The sequence below is a fragment of the Pelophylax lessonae genome (assembly GCF_965119305.1).
Source record: "Pelophylax lessonae genome assembly, chromosome: 1".
NCBI classification, from domain to species: Eukaryota; Metazoa; Chordata; class Amphibia; order Anura; family Ranidae; genus Pelophylax; species Pelophylax lessonae.
This window is the reverse complement of record NC_138768.1, coordinates 68,299,485-68,324,166: the sequence shown is the minus strand read 5'-3', so window position 1 is coordinate 68,324,166 and position 24,682 is coordinate 68,299,485.

Genomic DNA, 24,682 nt, shown 5'->3' with positions numbered 1-24,682 from the left:
AAATTACCATTTCAATTCCTTGTAGTTCCCTCTTTATTGAGTAGACCCTGTAATCTGCACTATAAGTAGGTGGAGATTATTTTTATGCAGAGTGGGCGGAGCTTTGGGAAGTGGGTGTGGTAAATTTTCAATGTAGTAATGGATAGCTGTGCTGCAAAGTGTCCCTGCAAATTTTTTTTTTAAATGTTGGCATCTATGCAATGTGTGCACCAAATTTGGGTAGTTCCTATTTGCAACACTTTTTTTACAGTCTGCTGCTGCCACAAATTCTTAAAGAAATACCGCAATATAAGTGATCAGGGAAGTGGCGGTAACTAAGATCTTTTTTTTTTCTGGCATCAATTGTGTTAAACATACAGATATTTTGACTCAGACAACTATGCAACAGATTTATGTCCCTTGCCAACAAGTACATAAATATGTCTTCATTTGTTGTGCTATGTGTCACAGCACTCTTTATAAATTTCAGCAAATTTTTAGGGCATTTTGCAGATTCCGTGCTTTGTTTGGTATTTTTTTTTCTTTAAAGTGGTAGTATACTGATTTTTGTGACTTTTACCTACAGGTAAGCCTATAATAAGGCTTACCTGTAGGTACAATTAATATCTCCTAAACCTGCACGGTTTAGGAGATATTTGCACTGCATGCAGCTGCTGACACCGGCGGCGCATGCGCTCTTAAGGTCCGCGGACCTTCAGAGTTCCATGCCGGGCACTTGCCGGAAAATGACTCCCGCGCGCATGCTCGGGAGTGACATGATCGCGGCTCCGGCCACTCACAGCGCCGGAGCCGCCGAACCCGGAAGAGACGCCGAGGAAGTGTCGGGCTTTGTTTCAAGGTAAGTATTTCATAATGAGCTAGTATGCGATGCGATGCATACTAGCTCATTATGCCTTTGTCTTGCAGGGTTTTTTTGTGTTTTTTTCCAGTATACAACCGCTTTAACTGAGTTTGTTTTAATAAAATAGCTTTGCTAGAGAGCCATCTTTATAATGCACCATTTTAGCAAAGCTATTTTATTCATTTTATTAAAACGAACTCAGTTAAAGAAAAAAAATACCAAGCAAAGCACAGAATCTGCAAAATGCCCTAAAAATTTGCTGAAATTTATAAAGAGAGGTGTGACACATAGCACAACAAATGAAGACATATTTATGTACTTGTTGGCAAGGTACATAAATCTGTTGCATAGTTGTCTGAGTCAAAATATCTGTATGTACAACACAATTGATGCCAGAAAAAAAAAAAAGATCTTAGTTACCGCCACTTCGCTGATCACTTATATGGTGGTATTTCTTTAAGAATTTGTGGCAGCTAGTTCCTATTTACAACACTTTTTTACCATCTGTCGCTGCCACAAATTCTAAAAAAAAAATTATTTTAAGTCATTAAAAAAATAGTTACTCACAATTCCAAACAGGGCAGGGCTCAGCCTCTGAGGAAGAAGGAACTCCTTCCTTCGCAATCGCAAGGGAGGCATCAGCATCAGCAGGCAGGAACTCCAGTGAGGTTACCCTGGCTGACTGTATCACGGCCTGTGGAGGCGGCGCACAACGACGTCAGAACGTGACGTCAGTATGCGACGCCGACACCCCCGCTCACAGTACAGTGGACACCTTGGAAACCCAGCGCCGGGCCCCTCCCCTCCTCACGTAGCGGTAATGGCGCCGGCCGCCGGGCTCCGATAGCCCGATGTTGTCTCAGAGACAACATCGGGTGAATTAATTCTACTGGGCAGCGGGTGTTCCCTTCCTGGCAGGCCCCCCTTCCCGGCCGGGCCCTCGGACCACGTCCGAAGTGCCCGACCGTTCAGTCCGCCCCTGTTTGGCGTAAAAGCAACACAGCTCATCAGCCTGAACACACCATCCCCACTGTCAAACATGGTGGTGGCAGCATCATGGTTTGGGCCTGCTTTTCTTCAGCAGGGACAGGGAAGATGGTTAAAATTGATGGGAAGATGGATGGAGCCAAATACAGGACCATTCTGGAAGAAAACCTGATGGAGTCTGCAAAAGACCTGAGACTGGGACGGAGATTTGTCTTCCAACAAGACAATGATCCAAAACATAAAGCAAAATCTACAATGGAATGGTTCACAAATAAACATATCCAGGTGTTAGAATGGCCAAGTCAAAGTCCAGACCTGAATCCAATCGAGAATCTGTGGAAAGAACTGAAAACTGCTGTTCACAAACGCTCTCCATCCAACCTCACTGAGCTCGAGCTGTTTTGCAAGGAGGAATGGGCAAAAATTTCAGTCTCTCGATGTGCAAAACTGATAGAGACATACCCCAAGCGACTTACAGCTGTAATCGCAGCAAAAGGTGGCGCTACAAAGTATTAACTTAAGGGGGCTGAATAATTTTGCACGCCCAATTTATCAGTTTTTTATTTGTTAAAGTTTGAAATATCCAATACATTTCGTTCCACTTCATGATTGTGTCCCACTTGTTGTTGATTCTTCACAAAAAATTACAGTTTTATATCTTTAGGTTTGAAGCCTGAAATGTGGCAAAAGGTCGCAAAGTTAAAGGGGGCCGAATACTTTCTCAAAGCACTGTATACTTTGAGGCAGCCAGGTTAAGCTTTAGGCTCCATTTCATGTTTTCCTGTTGTGTACAAAGCTCAGTAGCTCCAGCTGAAGTTTACACCAACGAGTGAATAGGTTACAACTGTGGTGCCTGTCCCTCTCTTCCCAACGAAAGTCTCCATCTGAGGTTTCAATAAAAGACAAAGGGGTTGATTTACTAAAGGCAGATAGACTGTGCACTTTGCAAAGTGCAGTTGCGCCAGAGCTTAGTAAATGAGCAGAAGCTCTGCTGACTTTCATCATCCAATCATGTGTGAGGAAAAATGCTGTTTTTTTTCACTTGCATTTTTTATTGGGTATTTCTTGCAAAGTAAAGCTTTACCACATTTACTAAGCTCTGGAGCAACTGCACTTTGCAAGGTACATAGTTCATTTGCCTTTAGTAAACCAACCCCAAAATGCCTGAAAGGAGGTTGTTCTGTTTTTAATGCAGATTTATGCGTTGACATACCTCCTTTAGTTGATTTACTAAAACCGGAGAGTGCAAAATCTGGTGCAGTTCTACAAAGAAGCCAATCAGTTTCCAGTTTTTTTTTTTTTTTTCAAAATTAATTGAACAAGCTGAAGTTAGAAGCTGATTGACCACCATGCACATCTGCACCAGATTTCACATTGGAGCGACTTGTCATTAGGGATGGGCATTGTGTCCGAGTCAAACGTAGGTTAGACTTGAACATCAGCTGTTCGCTGAACACACGAACAAATGGGGCGCTCAGCTGGGAAGTTCGCCCACCGATGAGGGCCCCATAATGCACTGCGCTGTTGCAGTGCATTGATTGCTGATGATTGGCCAAAGCATGCACCTGACCTCAGGGCCGGACTGGGAAATAAAAAACTAGCCCTGGAAATAATTTCATACCAGCCTCATAGCATTATTATATATATATATACTATATATAGATAAGACAGATATGAAAGCATATAGGGATTTATAAGAGCAAATGCTGGTTAAAAGTGGTAAAAGTGCGGACATGGTACAGGAGGTGGTCAGAGGCTGCGGACATGGTACAGGAGGACGTGTCAGAGGCTGTGAGTACATGGTACAGGAGGACGTGTCAGAGGCTGTGAGTACATGGTACAGGTGGACATGTCAGAGGCTGTGAGTACATGGTACAGGAGGACGTGTCAGAGGCTGTGAGTACATGGTACAGGTGGACATGTCAGAGGCTGTGAGTACATGGACAGGAGGATGTGTCAGAGGCTGCGGACATGGTACAGGTGGACATGTCAGAGACTGCAGAGACGGTACAGGAGGAGATGGTCAGAGGCTGCAGACACAGTACAGGAGGAGATGGTCAGAGGCTGCGGACACGGTACAGGAGTAGATGGTCAGAGGCTGCGGACACGGTACAGGAGGAGATGGTCAGAGGCTGCGGACACGGTACAGGAGGAGATGGTCAGAGGCTGCAGACATGGTACTGGAGGAGATGTCAGAGGCTCCGGACATGGTACAGGAGGACATGTCAGAGGCTGCGGACATGGTACAGGTGGACATGCCAGAGACTGCAGAGATGGTACAGGAGGAGATGGTCAGAGGCTGCGGACACAGTACAGGAGGAGATGGTCAGAGGCGGCGGACACGGTACAGGAGGAGATGGTCAGAGGCTGCAAACACGGTACAGGAGGAGATGGTCAGAGGCTGCGAACACGGTACAGGAGGAGATGTCAGAGGCTGCAGACATGGTACAGGAGGAGATGGTCAGAGGCTGCAGACATAGTACAGGAGATGCAGAGGCTGCGGACATGGTACAGGAGGAGATGGCCAGGGGCAGCAGGACATGGTACAGGAGATGTCAGAGGCTGCGGACATGGTACAGAAGGACATGTTAGAGGCTGCAAACATGGTGCAGGAGGACATGTCAGAGGCTGCAGACATGGTGCAGGAGGACATGTCAGAGGCTGCAGACATGGTACAGGAGGACATGTCAAATGCTGCAGGCATGGTACAGGAGATGCAGGGGCTGCAGACATGGTACAGGAGATGCAGAGGCTGCGGACATGGTGCAGGAGATGCAGGAGCTTCAGACTTGTTACAGGAGATGCAGAGGCTGTGATTGTGAACATGGTACCGGAGGAGATGTCAGAGGCTGCGGGCATGGTACAGGAGGAGATGTCAGAGGCTGCGGACATGGTGCAGGAGATGCAGAGGCTGCAGACACATGGTACAGGAGATGCAGAGGCTGCAGACATGGTACAGGAGATGCAGAGTCTGTGGACATGATACAGGAGATGCAGAGACTGCAGACATTGTGCAGGAGATGCAGAAGCTGCGGACATGGGACAGGAGATAAAAAAAACGGAAAGGAAGTAAGTGGCGCGGCCAAATATGGATAAAGAGGTGTAAGGAGAAGGATGTATTTCAAAGATATGTATAAATATGATCACAATGTGAAAACTTATCAACAATAAAAATAAATAATAAAAATTACTTGGTAATGATAAAAGTGTGATCAAATAAATTATCTCGATAAATAAATATGGACACCATATAAAATGCTTATGCTTAATGTACTAAGTGACACACTAATAAGTGACTTGATAGTGATACAAATAAAATTAAAGAGGTGTATTACTTCTCCAAGAAAAAAAGTGCAGAAATCTATGGAAAGTGACTAAGTGACTCAGTGGTATAAATCAAATAAATAAATAAAAAATTCCCATTAAATCATTAAAGTGCAGATCACAATCAAGGTCAAAGGTAAGGTGCTAAAGTGGCTGTGTGTTGGTATAATCAACCAATGAATAAGCCCCAAAGGGCGTGTGGGGGTGAATTCAAATAAATATCCAAGGTAAATGAGATATAAAGTGTTAGCAGAATGGGCAATTACTTGTGCAAAGTGATACAATTCCATAACCGCATAAACATGAATAATGAACAAAATCGCATACAGAGAAGTATATAAAAAACAGGTGTCCTAATCTTGCATCCGGTGGAATATAACTCTCAATAAAGGAATGGTATATGAATGAGTTATATAATAGTCCCAATCGCACGTAAAAGTGCTCCAGTGCAAGGCAAGATCAGTGCAACTTTGCATCCAAAAGTGACTCTAGTGCTTCCCATGACTCTTCCAGTGTGGCCGGTGTGATGGGTCAATGGCGCTCCTCTCACTCCCAGGACCGCACTTACCAGAAGAAAGAACCCCTACAGGGCTATTGGGCCTGGTTAGGTATGATTCCTAAGACCCTCAGAGTTCATCCCTTGGTTCATCTAGATGTTATAATCAATAGGGATCCTATCTCCTTGGATGGGTGGAACAGCCAATAAGGGTCCTACAGCATAGCCAATCAGGTTCCAGATATGCTCCCGGTACACATGTGAGGAAAGAAGGGCTCGTATAGTGTAGTATACAAACAAAAACAAATGTGTATACAGTGGTGTAGTGGTTAGCACTTTCACCTAGCAGCAAGAGGGTCGCTGGTTCGAATCCCAACCATGGCACTACCTGCCTGGAGTTTGCATGTTCTCCCTGTGCCTGCATGGGTTTCCTCCGGGTACTCCGGTTTCCTCCCACACTCCAAAGACATGCTGGTAGGTTAATTGGATCCTGTATAAAAAAAAATTGGCCCTACTATGTATGTATGAATGTGAGTTAGGGACCTTAGATTGTACGCTCCTTGAGGGCAGGGACTGATGTGAATGTGTAATGTATATGTAAAGCGCTGCGTAAATTGACAGCGCTATATAAGTACCTGAAATAAATAAAAAAATAAATATTTATTTAGGAAAGATACTCACATTTACATGAAGAATAAAGGCAATAAAACGAGTGGTCTATATCGCTGGTGCTCTTGCAGAACGCGGTGCATTCCACGCGGCCGGAAGTGACGTAGTGACGCTCTGCGCGTTTTGTCTTACAGACGTCATCAGGAGTCTTAAGTCACTTATTAGTGTGTCACTTAGTATATTAAGCATATGCATTTTATACGGTGTCCATATTTATTTATTTATCGAGATAATTTATTTGATCATTACCAAGTCATTTTTATCATTTATTTTTATTGTTTATAAGTTTTCACATTGTGATCTTATTTAAACATATCTTTGAAATACACCCTTCTCCTTACACCTCTTTATCCATAATTGGCAGCGCCACTTACCTCCTTTCCATTTTTTTCACCTTACTGTATATCCTCTGGTTTACAGTTAAGAGGTAGGCTGCAGCTAGCATCTTACACTATATATATTTTTTATAATAATTTTTATCCTAGCGCGGATTTCTTCCTTTCTTAATGGGACAGGAGATGAAGATGTTGCGGGCATGGTACAGGAGATGCAGAGGCTGCGGGCATGGTACAGGAGATGCAGAGGCTGTGGGCATGGTACAGGAGATGCAGGGGCTGTGGATATGGTACAGGAGATGCAGGACCTGCGGGCATGGTACAGGAGATGCAGGACCTGCGGGCATGGTACAGGAGATGCAGGGGCTGCAGGCATGGTACAGGAGATGTAGGGGCTGCGGACATGGTACAGGAGGAGGCAGCGGGCATTGCACATGAGATGCAGTGCCTGCGGACATGGTACAGGAGGTGGCAGCGGGCATGGTAAAGGAGATGCAAGGGCTGCAGGCATAGCACAGGAGGAGGCAGAGGCTGCAGGCAAGGTACAAGAGGAGGCAGCGGGCATGGTACAGGAGATGCAGGGGCTGCAGGCATGGTAGAGGAGATGCAAGGGCTGCAGGCATGGTAGAGGAGGCAGCGGGCATGGTTCAGGAGATATCCAAAGGGGAGACCGCACTCGAGGCAATTTGTTGAAATCAATGAATTTCTTTATTCCTCATAGATGAAAACATACAGACAGTGCACAACAGACGTGTCAGGTTGAAGCGTTTCACGAAACAACCAATCGCTTACTCATAGCCACACTGTGTGGTTATGAGTAAGCGATCAGTTGTATCATGAAACGCGTCATCCTGACACGTCTGTTGTGCACTGTCTGTATGTTTTCATCTATGAGGAATAAAGAAATTCATTGATTTCAACAAATTGCCTCGAGTGCGGTCTCCCCTTTGGATTTCTACTGTTTCGGATGACGGATCTGACCTGCACCAGGCTTAGAGCCTACACCTGAGCGGCTTTTCTCTGTTTGTTTCCATGGTTCAGGAGATGCAGGGGCTGCAGGCATTGTACAGGAGATGTAGGGGCTGCGGACATGGTACAGGAGGAAGCAGCAGGCATGGTACAGGAGATGCCGAGGCAGTGGACATTGTACAGGAGGAGGCAGTGGGCATGGTACAGGAGATGCAGAGGCAGCGAACATTGTACAGGAGGAGGCAGTGGGCATGGTACAGGAGATGCAGGGGCTGCAGGCATAGTAAAGCAGGAGGCAGAGGCTGCAGGCAAGGTACAAGAGGAGGCAGCGGGCATTGTACAGGAGGAGGCAGTGGGCATGGTACAGGAGATGCAGGGGCTGCAGGCATAGTAAAGCAGGAGGCAGAGGCTGCAGGCAAGGTACAAGAGGAGGCAGCGGGCATGATAGAGGAGTCCTTTTGGAACAGGAAGGGGCCATCTCCAAACTGTTCCCACAAAGTTGGGAGCATGAAATTGTCCAATATGTCTTGGTATACTGACGCCTTAAGGGTTATCTTCACTGGAACTAAGAGGCCAAGCCCAACCCCTGAAAAAAAAAACCACACCGTAATCCCCCCTTCACCAAATGATTTGGACCAGTGCATTTGGAACAGTACATTAATGCACATGTGTTAACAAGTGTTATGTCTTGTGTCAATCTGCGCTGCATTAAGTCAGGGCATTAAAATCAACTGGCTTCTGATGCACCAAAATGTCCCAAAAAATTGGCCACATCATAAAATTGTTGCACCATTCCAAAACCCACAAGGGTGCACTGTTATGGATTGCAACGCATATGCATTGCCTTAATGCAGGGGTCTCCAAACTTTCTAAACAAAGGGGCAGTTTACCATGCCCCAGACTTTAGGAGGCCTGGATTGTGGCCTGTTGGAGTAGGAAATGCCCCAGTGTCACTGTGAGTAGATAATGTCTTTGGCATGGTGGTCAGTGGGAGTAAAAAAATTATATAGCGCCTGTGGTCAGTAGGAGTAGGAATAGCGCCCAATCATTGGTGTCAGTAGAAGATTCAGTGCCCCATCATTGATGTCGGTGGGAGGAATCGTGCCCCATCATTGGTGTGCGTGAAAGGAATAGAGCACTATAATTGGTGTCAGTGGAAGGAAAAAGGCTCCATCATTGGTGTCAGTGGAAGGAACGATCCCCATCATTGATGTCTGTGAGAGGAATAGAGCTCCATCATTGGTGTCAGTGTAAGGAATAGGGCTCCATCATTAGAAGGAATAGAGCTCCATCATTGGTGTCAGTGAAAGGAATAGGGCTCCATCATTGGTGTCAGTGGAAGGAATGAGCCCCATCATTGATGTCTGTGGGAGGAATAGGGCTCCATCATTGGAAGGAATAGAGCTCCATCATTGGTATCAGTGAAAGGAATAGGGCTCCATCATTGGAGTCAGTGGAAGGAATGGTGCCCCTCATCGGTGTCAATGGAAGAAATAGGGCTCCGTCATTGGAAGGAATAGAGCTCCATCATTGGTGTTAGTGGAAGGAATAGGGTTCCATCATTTGAATCAGTGGAAGGAATAGAGCTCCATCATTGGTGTCAGAGGAAGGAATATGGCTCTATCATTGGCGTCATTGGAAGGAATAGGGCTCCATCATTGGAGTCAGTGGAAGGCATAGGGCTCCATCATTGCAGTTTGTGGAAGGAACAGGGCTCCATCACTGGAGTTAGAGGAAGAAATAGGGCTCCATCATTGGTGTCAGTGGAAGGAATAGGGCTTCATCATTGGAATCAGTGGAAGGAATAGGGCTTCATCAATGGTGTCAGCGGAAGGAATAGGGCTCCATCATTGGTGTCAGAGGAAGGAATAGGGCTCCATCATTGGAGTCAGTGGAAGAAATAGGGCTCCATCATTGGTGTCAGTGGAAGGAATAGGGCTCCATCATTGGAATCAGTGGAAGGAATATGGCTCCATCATTGGCGTCAGTGGAAGCAATAGGGCTCCATCATTGGAGTCAGTGGAAGGAATATGGCTCCATCATTGGTGTCAGTGGAATAGGGCTTCATCATTGGAATCAGTGGAAGGAATATGGCTCCATCATTGGCATCAGTGAAAGGAATTTGGCACCATCATTGGAGACAGTAGAAGGAACAGGGCTCCATCATTGGAGTCAGTGGAAGGAATAGGGATCCATTATTGGAGACAGTGGAAGGAATAGGGCTCCATCATTAGAGTCAGTGGAAGGAACAGGGCTCCATCATTGGTTTAAGTGAAAGAAATAGGGCTCCATCATTGGTGTCAGTGGAAGGAATAGGGCTTCATCATTGGAATCAGTGGAAGGAATAGGGCTTCATCAATGGTGTCAGTGGAAGGAATAGGGCTCCATCATTGGTGTCAGAGGAAGGAATAGGGCTCAATCATTGGAGTCAGTGGAAGGAAAAGGGCTCCATCATTGGAGTCAGTGGAAGGAACAGGGCTCCATCATTGGAGTCAGTGGAAGGAATAGGGCTCCATCTTTGGAGTCAGTGGAAGGAACAGGGCTCCATCATTGGAGTCAGTGGAAGGAATAGGGCTCCATCTTTGGAGTCAGTGGAAGGAACAGGGCTCCATCATTGGAGTCAGTGGAAGGAATAGGGCTCCATCATTGAGTCAGTGGAAGGAATAGGGCTCCATCCTTGGAGTCAGTGGAAGGAACAGGGCTCCATCATTTGAGTCAGTGGAAGGAATAGGACTCCATCATTTAAATCAGTAGAAGGAATAGGGCTCCATCATTTGAGTCAGTGGCAGGAATAGGGCTCAATCATTGGTGTCAGTGGAAGGAATAGGATTCCATCATTGGCTTCAGTGGAAGGAACAGGGCTCCATCATTGGCGTCAATGGAAGAAACAGGGCTCCATCATTGGAGTCAGTGGAAGGAATAGGGCTCCATTATTGGTGACAGTGAAAGGAATTTGGCTCCATCATTGGTGTCAGTGGAAGGAATTTGGCTCCATCATTGGTGTCAGTGGAAGGAATAGTGCTCCACTATTGGTGTCAGTGGAAGGAATGAACCCCGTCACTGGTGTCTGTGAGAAGAATAGGGCTCCATCATTGGCATCAGTGGAAGGAATGAGCCCCATTATTCATGTCTGTGAGAGGAATAGTGCCTCGTATCAATGTGAGGAACAGTGCCCCAAGGGCCACGCACAGGCAAGCAAAGGGTCACTTTTGGCCCACAGACCACAGTTTGGAGACCACTGCCTTAGGGTGCAATTCAAAAAAAATATTCCTTCAACACATCAACGCACGATGTAAATCGGCTCTCATAAATTGACCCAGTATGTGTTTCACTTCCACATCACATACAGATACGTATATCTGACCCCTAATTCATTTTTAAAGCAGAATTCAAATTCAAATTTAAAAAAAATTACCAGGTTGATGCCAAACCTGGAAGAAGACCGTTGTAGCAGACTTACCTTCTAGTCTCGAAGCTCAATATAGCATAGTTTTATCTCTTTAATAGAGGTACAGTTAGAAATATGTTGGTGGAATAAAGCAGAGGTTACTTACATCTGAGTAGGTTGCAATAAACCATTGGTATGGTCTACAACCTGACCTCACTTTTGGAGGTATCTGTCTCTTTACAGAGTGTTATCTGTGGTGGTGGTTTCACCCTCTGGGTGGGCTTTATATGGGACTTTTTATATAGTGGACTTTGTACAGGACTTTATATATATGGTCTTTATATGAACTTAACATATATTTATTCTACCTTATACAGGACTTTATATATGGTGGACTTTATATGAGACTTTATATATGGTGGACTTTATAAAGTACTTTATATATGGTAGTCTGTAAATGGGACTTTATATATATAGTGGACTCTGTACAGGATTTTATATATGCTAGACTTTATACAACATACTGTATATGGTGGACATCATACAGGACTTTCTTTATGTTGGACTTTATACATGGTGGACGTTATATGGGACATTGTATATAGTAGACGTTATACGGAAACTACATATGGTGCACTTTATATGGAACTTTATATATGGTGGACTTCATAGGGGAATTTATAAATGGTTGACTCTATATGGGATTTTAAATATGATGGACTTTATATATGGTGGATTTTATGTGGGACTTTATATATGGTGGACTTATGTGGGACTTTATATATGGTGGACATTTTATGGGATTTTAAATTTGTAGACTCTTTATGGGACTTTAATTATGGTGGACTTTATATGGGATGTTACAGTGGGGATCGAAAGTTTGGGCACCCCAGGTAAAAATTTATATTAATGTGCATAAAGAAGTCAAGGAAAGATGAAAATATCTCCAAAAGGCATCAAATTACAGATTAGACATTCTTATAATATGTCAAAAAAAAAGTTAGATTTTATTTCCATCCTTGACACTTACAAAATTACAGAAAACAAAAAAATGGCGTCTGCAAAAGTTTGGGCACCCTGCAGAATTTATAGCATTCACTGCCCCCTTTGCAAGGCTGAGACCTGCCAGTGTCATGGATTGTTCTCAATCATCGTCTGGGAAGACCAGGTGATGTCAATCTCAAAGGTTTTAAATGCCCAGACTCATCTGACCTTGCCCCAACAATTAGCACCATGGGATCTTCTAAGCAGTTGTCTAGAAAACTGAAACTGAAAATAGTTGACACTCACAAAGCTGGAGAAAGCTATAAGAAGATAGCAAAGCGTTTTCAGATGTCAATATCCTCTGTTCGGAATGTAAATAAGAAATGGCAGTCATCAGGAACAGTGGAAGTTAAAGCAAGATCTGGAAGACCAAGAAAAATATCAGACAGAACAGCTCGCAGGATTGTGAGAAAAACAATTCAAAACCCACGTTTGACTCCACGATCCCTCCTGAAAGATCTGGCAGACAGTGGAGTTGTGGTACATTATTCCACTATAAAGAGATACTTGTACAAATATGGTCTTCATGGAAAAGCCATCAGAAGAAAACCTCTTCTATGTCCTCACCACAAAAATCAGCGTTTGAACTTTGCAAATGAACATATAGACAAGCCTGATGCATTTTGGAAAAAAGTTCTGTGGACCGATGAGGTTAAAATTGAACTTTTTGGCCAGAATGAGCAAAGGTACGTTTGGAGAAGAAGGGGCACAGAATTTAATAAAATGATCCTCCCCCATGCTTAACAGTTGGACTGAGGTTCTATCATGCTTTGGGGTTTTATTGCAGCCAGTGGCACAGGGAACATCTCACGAGTAGAAGGAAAAATGGATTCAATAAAATTTCAGCAAATTTTGGATGGTAACTTGATGCCAGCTGTGAAAAGGCTGAAGTTAAAGAGAGGATGGCTTCTACAAAAGGATAATGATCCTAAACACACCTCGAAATCCACGGGGGATTACATCAAGATGTGTAAACTGAAGGTTTTGCCATGGCCTTCACAATCTCCTGACCTCAACATATTTGAAAATCTATGGATAGACCTTAAAAGAGCAGAGCGTGACAGACAGCCCAGAAATCTCAAAGAACTGGAAGACTTTTGTAAGGAAGAACGGGCAAAGATACCTCAAACAAGAATTGAAAGACTCTTGGCTGGCTACAAAAAGCGTTTGCAAGCTGTGATACTTGCCAAAGGGGGCAGTACAAGATATTAACTCTGCAGGGTGCCCAAACTTTTGCAGACGCCATTTTTTTGTTTTCTGTTATTTTGAAAGTGTAAATGATGGAAATAAAATCTAACTTTTGTTGACATATTATAAGAATGTCTAATCTGTAATTTGATGCCTTTTGGAGATTTTTCCATCTTTCCTTGGCTTATTTATGCACATTAATACAAATTTTTACCTGGGGTGCCCAAACTTTCAATCTCCACTGTATATATGATGGACTTTATAAAGTACTTTATATATGGTGGACATCATATGGGATTTTATATATAGTGGTCTGTAAATGGGACTTTATATATAGTGTACTCTGTACCGAGCTTTAAATATGGTAGACGTTATACAACATACTGTATATGGTGGACATCATATGGGACTTTACATATGTTGGATTTTATACATGGTGGACTTCATATGGGACTTAGTATATGTTGGATTTTGTACATGGTGTACTTTATATTGGTCTTTGTATATGGTAGACATTATATGAGAGATACATATGGTGGACTTTATATGGGACTTTATATATGGTGGACTATTAAAATGGGATTTTATATATGTGGACTTTTTATGGGACTTTATATATAGCGTACAAATAATTTTCCTTTGTATGTTCAAAAAAACGTTTGTTCGAAAACCTACTAGTGCTTAGCCAGCCTCAGCCTGAGAGGTGATTTTCTTCCCATTGGAATGATTTTCTCCTACTTCCTGTTGTGTCTACAGGACAGGAAGAGAATAAAATCACTCCATTGGGACACAGATAGAAAAAAAAAAAAAAAAAAACTCAACAAGGATTTTCATCATTCCCTGCTCTACCCGAAATGAAATAAAGGTTTTGGCTTTAGTTATACTTATTTTGTAAGGAGCACAGAGTAATTTTGGTGCGGTGGTCCTCTGTGTAGGGTCTCACCAGGTTATTCGACTTTAGAGTAAAAGATATATTGAGACTTCTGTGGATGTGGATTGGACAGGATTGTGTTTTTCCCAAACAACGTTCGACAAGCAGCTCAGCACCGTACCGCGTCCACATGGAGAGCTGCCATTCAGTAGAAAGCGTGTGTCATTTCTTTCCAAATGCTAAAAATGGAGACCATGGAAAGCTGCGAGGAGATCCAACGTATTAAAATATCCAAATTTTCATCAGACTGAAGAACAATAAACGCTGAGAGTAACTGACGGGAAAGTTCTGGGTTTCATCTCCGGCCAATGATGAAGGCATGGCTTGTGGAGTAACGGCATTGTTGGGGCACTTGGCACTTACAACTAACAGGCTGCAGTTAAAGTGAACCTGTCTATGCAGGGCTAATCAGGGTCACTTTTAACTACTTAAGGAAAGTTTTACCCTCTTCATGACCAGGACAATGTTTGCTATTTAGCACCGTGCTACTTTAACTGGTGATTGTGCTGTCATGCAATGATGCGTGCAAATTACATTTTTATCAACTTTTTAAAACACAAATAGAGCTTTCTTTTGGTGGTATTTGATCACCACTGGGCTTTTTATTTTTGCAACTATAAAACATATATAATAAAATCAACTTTCTTCATAAATTTAGGCCAAAAGGTATTCTGCTACATGTCTTTGGTAAAAAGAATCCCAATCAGTGTATAATAATTGGCTTGTGTGAAAGTTATAGAGTCTACAAACTATGGTGTATATATATATATATATATATATATATATACATATATATATATATATGAAATTGATCAATCCTGATGTACTGACGGCCACAGTCGCCACAAATAATCACTGGAATTTGCTTTGCCTAATAGAATTATTTCCTATGATTGCCAGAGCCATCTAGTGGCCATAATGTAATGCAGTATTTTCTTGATTGAGGTATTTCAGGAAAATACCGTATTATGCCCACTAGATGGAGCTGACGATTATAGGAAGTAAGCATATTACACAAATGATGACAAATATTTGTAACAGAAGTGTGAATACCTAAAACATTTGCCCAGTGAAATTTTTATAAACTGTGTTGGACGCTATTAATAAAATAACATCTTCTTATGGGGGATAGAAAATAATACATATAATAAATAATAGACACAAACACATTATTTATTGGTATAAAATATTTTATTTATTAAGCATTGGGCATAACTTCAGACAATCATTATTCGTAAGAGGAAACATAATGATAGTCAATGTTTGGGTTTACAAACACTTTAAAAGTGTTACTAAACAGTAAAATCAGTGTGTATATGCAGTAAAGCATGTTTATTATACTCACTGTGCAACCTAAAGGGTTAATCCTCTGCATTGTGTAAAAAGGCTGTTTGATCCTGTCTCCTCTGATCCTCCCCTATCTCCTGATAGAATGGAGCCTTGGAGTCACTCTGCACATGCTCAGTTTGGTGTGTATTGCTAATAAAAAGATTTTTATTTTTTTTTCTTGGGAGAGTGCATGGGATCAGCACAGGGCCAATCAGCACTCTCCAGACAGAAAGTCAGTGGTCCTGCAGCCTCATAGGACAGTCAGAGCAGAATGAAAACTCCTCCTACAAGCTTTACCCAGACACTGATAGAAGTCACAAGACTGCTATATACTGTTGATGAGAAAAGGTATTTAGCAGTTAATATTTACTAAAATAATTGCATTTCCATGTTCTGTGTACTGTGGGAGACCAGATATAGTGACTGCAGGCTCCTGGGTTTAGTAATACTTTAAGTGTTAGTTTACACTTGCAATTGGGAGGGGGTGGTAAAAACATGCAGCTGGGCCAAGTTTTTGTCAACTGCATGTTTTTACTTGGCCCAACATATAGTTGGGCCAAGTTTTTACCACCCCCATCCAAACACGCCCTCTAAGCTGAAAAGCAGTAAGGGAGTATTTACATGATGTAACTAGCATGCTTTGCATCACAGCATGGTAAAGGCGATTCCCACTGATGCGAAGAGTGTGCAGTACAGTCCACTGAGCTCGACCAATTCAAGTAAATGGAGCCAATGAGACTGCAATCACCCCACAAATGTATGCAGTTGCTGTGCAGCAGTATGGGTTTTTAGGGGTTTAAACAGGCGGTGAGGAGGTGACATAATGCCTCTATACCACCTGCCAAATGCCCTCTAAAAGGTAAATTATTGCAGATCGCTGACAAAAATGTAAATGAGCTCTAAAAGAGATGTAAAGAAAGGAAAGGCTTTTCCATATGAAATATAATGAAGCATACTGCCGATGTAGAATAGCCATTATAATTGGGCCTCTAATGGGCCCCTAGTCTAATGGGCTTCTGGTCTATTGGGATCCCTGGTCTAATGGGCTCCTGGACTAATGGGCTCCTGGACTAATGGGCTCCTGGCCTAATGGGCCCCTTGTCTAGAGTGCCCCTGGTCTAATGGGCTCCTGGTCTAATGAACCCCTGGTCAAATGGACTCCTGGTCTACTAAGCCCTTGGTCAAATGGGCCCCTGGTCTAATGGGCCCCTGGTCTAATGGGCTCCTGGTCTAATGGGCCCCTGGTCTAATGATCCCCTGGTCTAATGGGCTCCTGGTCTAATGGGCCCCTGGTCTAATGGGCCTGAGAGCAGCTAGCCTAGGTTGGCACTCTATAATGAAACAGCAAGGAATCTGTCTATGGCAGGTCTTGTATTACATGGAATAACATGTCTCAAGGTCTTAGTTGAAGAGCTCGCCTTTCACTCGGTGTTTACTCAGAGTGTCAGTACAAAGTGGGATAAGTGTCACACTGACATGACGAGACGGGAGAATTGATGGGAAGGAATAATGTAAACACGACACTAAGAGACGGTTCCCCTATTACAACAATGGGGCTGACAGCTGTGTGACATGAACTCCGCACAGCCCGCCATTTACACCGTGTCCGGGAAAATGAACATTTCTTCCTTATTTCTATGATCCGTATTTTATGTTTGAAGGGTTCAACTATGTAACATTTCATGTATCTTTTTTTACTTCACAGTCCATCTGTGTACCGAATATTTACATCTAAGTCCATCTAACACTAAATAAAATCTGTAGAAAAGGCTCAGGGCAAGTTTACAGTAGAATGTGGTTTCACCAGTACCGCATTCAAAACGCACTGCACTTGTAAACTGCAGAGGGGGTCAGTGTTGTCTTAACGACACCCCAACCGCAAATCGCAAACGCTGTGTTGGCCTGCCCCAGATTGCATGGAACTATTGTACTATTGTACCATGCAATCTGGTTGCTGTATTTTTTTTTTTTTGGTGTGGTCCAGTGTGATTTCAGCCCGGTGTGTGGTCCAGTGTGATTTCAGCCCGGTGTATGGTCCGGTGTGATTTCAGCCCGGTGTGTGGTTCGGTGTGATTTCAGCCCGGTGTGTGGTTCGGTGTGATTTCAGCCCGATGTGTGGTTCGGTGTGATTTCAGCCCGGTGTGTGATTTGGTGTGATTTCAGCCCGGTGTGTGGTTCGGTGTGATTTCAGCCCGGTGTGTGGTTCGGTGTGATTTCAGCCCGGTGTGAGGTTCGGTGTGATTTCAGCCCGGTGTGTGGTTCGGTGTGATTTCAGCCCGGTGTGTGGTTCGGTGTGATTTCAGCCCGGTGTGAGGTTCGGTGTGATTTCAGCCCGGTGTGTGGTTCGGTGTGATTTCAGCCCGGTGTGTGGTTCGGTGTGATTTCAGCCCGGTGTGAGGTTCGGTGTGATTTCAGCCCGGTGTGTGGTTCGGTGTGATTTCAGCCCGGTGTGTGGTCCAGTGTGATTTCAGCCCGGTGTATGGTCCGGTGTGATTTCAGCCCGGTGTGTGGTTCGGTGTGATTTCAGCCCGGTGTGTGGTTCGGTGTGATTTCAGCCCGATGTGTGGTTCGGTGTGATTTCAGCCCGGTGTGTGATTTGGTGTGATTTCAGCCCGGTGTGTGGTTCGGTGTGATTTCAGCCCGGTGTGTGGTTCGGTGTGATTTCAGCCCGGTGTGAGGTTCGGTGTGATTTCAGCCCGGTGTGTGGTTCGGTGTGATTTCAGCCCGGTGTGTGGTTCGGTGTGATTTCAGCCCGGTGTGAGGTTCGGTGTGATTTCAGCCCGGTGTGTGGTTCGGTGTGATTTCAGCCCGGTGTGTGGTTCGGTGTGATTTCAGCCCGGTGTGTGGTTCGGTGTGATTTCAGCCCGGTGTGTGGTTCGGTGTGATTTCAGCCCGGTGTGAGGTTCGGTGTGATTTCAGCCCGGTGTGTGGTTCGGTGTGATTTCAGCCCGGTGTGTGGTTCGGTGTGAACGCCGACCATTCAAATTAAGAGGCTGAAACCGCACTGCACCGAGATCGCATGTGAATCGCTCAGGAACACAAAACACGTTTCTGTGTGATTCATGGTGTGACCTGGCCCTTGAGCCACCTTTTGGACCATGTTTTTGGTTACACCCTTAAGATACAGTATAATATGTTTTCTACCAGCTCTAGAGGCGTCTTTACCTCCCACATCCCAATTCAAACTTTAATCCACAGTATATAGAGATTGTATCTCTAGAAGTCATTGAGGTAAGCATATACAACCAAAGATGTTATATAAAATTCCAAAATGTATTCTGTTCCAAATAATCTAAAAACATTGATACAATAAAATCATATTCACAGATAAGACTGCGCCATTATGTATGTAGGCAATGATGTTCTTAGATGTGGTTCAACATGTTTCGCAGAACTCTGCTTCTTCCGGGAACCCAATTTGTACATCTACATCTTGAAATGTGAAAATATCGGAATAGATTATGCACCTTAAATTGTCCTATACACATTTTCTTGTCATATAGGTTACATAGACATACAATAATAATCTTACTGTGATATCTAGGGTGAGATAAAGCTGGATGTACACCGGGACAAGTGGCTTCCAGTGCATAGCCCTATTCTGACCTGATATTACTGATTCGATTTTAGTGATGTGGTGGGTGGTTTACTTACCTGATCACTCACTCTGATTGTCGGGTCATTGCAGAGGAGCGCTCAGCTCTGTTACTCAGTGAGCATCTCCATCCCCCTCTTCTCTCACCCGAGCGCTCTGATTGGCTGCTTGCACAGTGTCAAGACTGACATCACTCTTTCCCATTGGCCGATGCCTTACCGGAGCTTGTGATTGGCTGCTGCCGCTTCCCCGCTCATCTTAGATTTGAATATCACGGCACGCCCCTCCTCCATCAGCAGCCTCTGTAATACCCGTCACACTGATTCAATTTGCTCAAATTGAATCAGTATTCCGTCTATCACTTGAGCCGGTCTATGAGGCGGGACTTTGTTACAGTGGCCGCTGGAGGAGGAGGGCCGAGGGAAGGGAGGGCGAATGTGTCGGGATGACACCAATCCTCAGGGGTGGACCGCCCCCTGTTGACACGGACACTCTCCCCTTCCTGCACATCCACAGCAGAGCCGATCCTCGGAGTCACAAGGGAACAGCGTTCCTGCTGTTGAAAAAGTACAGGAACGCCGTTCCCATGCATTCCCGCAGGACTCGAGCCCTGGCCTATGGTGTGCCTGAGCACTTAAAGCGGAGCTCCACTCAAAAGTGGAACTTCCGCTTATCTGTCTCCTTCCTTCCGAGCGGGCACCTGTTTTAGACAGGTACCCTGTCCCCACTTCCGTCGGATCTCCCTGCGGTGAGGTACGTCAGAATTTTGGCCCCCCTCCTCTGCTTCTGGGGCAGTAAGAGAGTGCAGCACGCTTCACATGTGTACAGTAGGGACCCGGCTGTGAATCCGCTAGGCTTCACTGCCGGGTTCCCTTATGGGCAATGCCGGCGGCAGCATCCGACAGCCAATGGAAACATCGCTGGACTCCAGGACAGGTAAGTGTCCCAATATTAAAGGTCAGCAGCTACAGTATGTGTAGCTAGTGACTTTTAATTTTATTGGGGGGGGGGGGGGCGGAACACCACTTTAAACTATCCACTTACCTGACAACTGTTACAGTATGTCTGTGATCTCTGAATGAACATACTACATATCCCATCAGCCACTGTGTCATTGTGGTTGGCAGCAGGGCTTTGACATTACAGCACTGGAAGATCATTCATTACTTTCTTCCTTTTAGGCTTCATGAGGGGTGAAGCTAAAGCCAGCGATGACAGAAAACAAAGATTACTTACAGTGATTGTAAAGTCTCATTTTTTTTCCTATAAAAATAATAAACATATTATACTTACCTCCTTTTTGCAGAGGATTTGCACAGAGCAGCCCAGATCCCCCTCTTCTCGGGTCCCTCTTCTGTGATCCTGGCCCCTCCCTCCTGTTCAGTGCCACCACACCAAGCAGCTTGCTATGGGGGCACCTGAGTTGAGTCCCTTCTTCCTGTGTCCATTTAGACACGGAGCCCCAACCCGGCCCGGCCCCCTTTCTCCCCTGATTGGCTAGCTGACTTTGATTGACAGCCAATGGCACTGCTGCTGTGTCTCAGCCAATCAGGAAGGAGAATCTCGTTGGCTAAGACACTCAAGGACATTGCTGTACAGAGAAGGACCTCAGGTAAGTATTAGAGGGTGCTGAGGGGGTTTGCTGCACACAGAAGGCTTTTTATCTTAATGCATAGAATGTATAAGGATAAAAAACCTTCTGCCTTTACAACTCCTTTAACATCCACTGTTTGGATTTGAATGGGGACAATGTACAAAAAGACCCCTGGGGGATTAAGTTTTTTTCCTCTGATAGATCTCCTTTAAAGCTTGTTTGTTACTTACTGGGCTGCTGATAAGGCAGTACAGTCAGCCCTCCTGTGCTGGGCCCGGACCCCATCAGTTCAAAAGGGGGGCCCAGGCAACTGCTGCCTTATTGCTGACACTTGTGGATCCAGTGCAGCTGAGGCTGCAGAGAAAAGGACTGATGAATCTCTGTCCTCAGTCCCTTTCTCTGTCTCAAATGTGAGACAACAGGGGGCTGTTTAGATCCCTAACTTTTCACCAAACCCCCCCCCCCCCCCCCCCAACAGGGCTGTTAAAATATGTAAAATAAATTAAAAAATTTAACAAAATTAAAAAATTGTAAAAATCTAAAAACGAATTTAAAAAAAAATAAGATGCCCAAAATGTGAACAGGGGCATGGGGACCTTCTATCTATGACATGGAGATGTCCCAAATTATTTTGATACTGGTTGGAGATCATAGGCACCATATCACAGGCATACAATTTCCAGCTTTTTGGAGACCCCATGGTTTGTCTCTTGGGAGCCCCGGAAGTAGAGACTTTAACTCCAGAAGCACATGTGGTGTGGCGGTACTGCGTTTACTATTCATCGCTCGTAAATGAATTGCTTGTTATTGGATGTCCTTCCATGTTCCAACCAGAAAGCAATGGGTAGAACAAGTGAACACTTCACTTATATGTGAACAGCTAACATACCAACACTCACTGTAATGTACCTAAAAATTTCTTCTCTTTATGGCAACCATGGTTAGATGTTCCGAGCCTGGTGACGCATCAGATGATACTAAATACGACTTTTAGAGGGCCGAGAGAAATAACAAAGAGGTAGTTCAGCATTGGACAAAGGGCTTTTTTCACGAGGTTGTTTACTTTTCTTTTCGTTCCCCCCCCCCCCTTTTTTTTTTCTTCTCTTGTTTTGCTTCCTTTCAGAGCCGGTTCACACTAATCCGACTCAAAGTCGCCCCGACTTTGGGCGACTTTGAAGTCCCCCGTGCAGCGCGACTTGCAAACAACTTCTCATAATAGAAGTCAATGCAAGTCGCTCCGACTTCACCAAAAAAATAGTGCAGGAACCTTTTCTAAGTTGGAGCGACTTGAGTCGCTCTTATTAGAACGGTTCCATTGCACAGCATTGGGAGCTACTTGTCAGGCGACCAAGTCGCTTGACAAGTCGGAGTAGTGTGAACCGGCTCTTACTCTTTCCCTTTTTTCTTTTTGATGTTGTGTATCTTGCGGTGTGTGTTTGTTTACACTGCAATTTTACTATATTGCATTCTATGGTGCTTTTAGTATTGTACTTTACTCAGGAATTCTATACGTTGTCCGATTTTGATGTCTAGTTCAGTGTTTCTCACCTTTTTCCAGTCAAGGCACCCTTTAAAATTATGGACAGTTTCGAGGCACACCATTCTAAAATGTAAAAAGATTATTCTAAAAGTTTTACATAATGCAGCAACATCCATACATAGAGCACCCAACGTTAGAGGTAATTTATTCTTCTAAAGGAAATACACTTTTGCACACTGGCACTGACTAGTATTCCTATGTTTCTCTTCTCCATTAATTTCTTTCCATCAGTCAGCGCAGAGGCAGAGAGGCAGAGGAGGGTCAAACAAGGATGCTGTGGAGGCAACAGACATCCTTCTTATCAACTGATGAGATCACTGGATGTTAGGATGCCATTGTCTAGGTGCATAATGAAAACCTGTGGCTTTGTGTAACTAAAATGTATGCTTCATCCACCTGCTGGCTTCTATACAATTTTTGATTAATTTGTAGACATTTTGCCAAGGCACCCCTGAAGAAACCTCAAGGCACCCTGGTTGAAAAAGACTGATCTAGATGCATATTGGCAAATATTATACCAACAGTTGTATCTCACGATATTGCTTCAAATACGATGTGCCTGCTGTAACTTGTGCAATCTACTTTTCATACAATAAATCTTATTTTTCTTGATTAAAAAAATAAATAAATTAGGACTTGTTCAAATGATTTAACCACTTTACCACCGGAGGATTTTGCTGTCTTACGTCCAGGCCACTTTTTTTGATTTGGCACTGTGCGACTTTAACTGACAATTGCGCGGTCGTGCAACGCTGTACCCAAACGAAATTTATGACCTTTCTTTTCCTACAAACAAAGCTTTCTTTTGGTGGTATTTGATCACCTGTGCGATTTTTACTTTTTGCGCTATAAACAAAAAAAGAGCGTACATTTTGAAAAAATAACAATATTTTTCAAATTTTTTTATATGAAATTCCCCCCCAAAAAAAAGTAAAAATCAAAATTTTTTAAAATTTTTGGCCAATTTGTTTTCTGCTACCTATGTTTGGTAAAAAAAAATCACAATAAGCGTATTTTGATTGGTTTGCGCAAAAGTTATTGCGTTTACTAACTAAGGGAAAGATTTCTGTCATTTTTGATGTTTTTTTTTTTTAACGAGTAATGGCGGCGATCTGCGATTTTTTTTGCGGGACTGCGACATTGCGGTGGACAGAACGAACCCTTGACTGACATTTTTGACACTTTTGGGGGTACCAGTGACATTACTACAGTAATCAGTGCTATAAATATGCACTGTTACTGTAAAAATTACACTGGCAGTGAAGGGGTTAATTTTATTGGAGAGGGAGGGGTTAATGTATGCCTGGTGCTTACTGACGTGTGTGGGGGGAGGTGACTGAGTGACACAGGGACAGATCGCAGGTTCAGCTATGCTGAATCCTGTAATCTGACCCTGCCTGTCACTTAGGAGATCTCCACACTGGATTCCCCGACGATCAGGGAAGAGCAGCGGCGATCGCCACCGCTCCTCCCCTGGCCCGACTCCCGCTGTGACTGAATACAGCGGGTGCGAGCCTCCAGCGGCGTGCGTGCGCCGCCCACAAGGGGAGGAGTCCAGCGACGTAGGTCTACGCCGCTGGACGGGAACGAGCCACTTTGCCGCAGTACGGTCAACGTGACCGGTCGGCAAGTGGTTAAATTGCCTTCGCATCGCATGTTTTACCTCCACACCAGCGTTGCCAACCCGTCACATTAAAAATTACTGACACGACACCCAAAATTTACTGGCAGAGCAAATTTTTTACTGGCATTTTCAAAAACGTACAAAATTACATTTTTAAGTGCAAATTTCAGTCTTTATGCTGTAAACAAATACAATATGCAATTAACAGTGTGATTTGGGGGAGATTTCAAGTTAAAAGAATGTTTGTCATTTTTGATATAGTAAGAGCCATAGCAGGCTATAACGGCCCATCATTTTTGTCACCTGCAGTGGTGGTTATAGAAAATAATTACACGCATCCAGAGTTGTATAAAGTACTCGAAACCCATACTTGAGTAAAAGTACAAGTGCTCGATCAAAAAGTGACTTGAGTAGAAGTGGAAGTGCTCGATCAAAAAGTGACTTGAGTAGAAGTACTAAAGTATTCAACATTTTTTGTACTTAAGTATTGCAAGTAGTTTTTTAAAAAGTTTTGCTACTCAAGTACTGAAAGTAAAAGTACCAGTAGTTTTGAAAAAAAAATTGCTACTCAAGTACTGAAAGTAAAAGTACAAGTACTGTGTTATGTAGTTATTAAAGAAAGAAGTCAAAAGTTTGAACATCATATTGTTTTTTATTATTTCAAATGCAGCTTTTATTTATACATACAGTAGCATTTATTTTCGTATGCACTGATAATACACATGTTTTGAGCTTCATGAAACCTGCCATCTAGTGTTCTGGCAGTGGTAATTTTTATAATAGTAACGAGTAACTATGCAGCACAAAAAAAAAAAAAAATATCAGAGT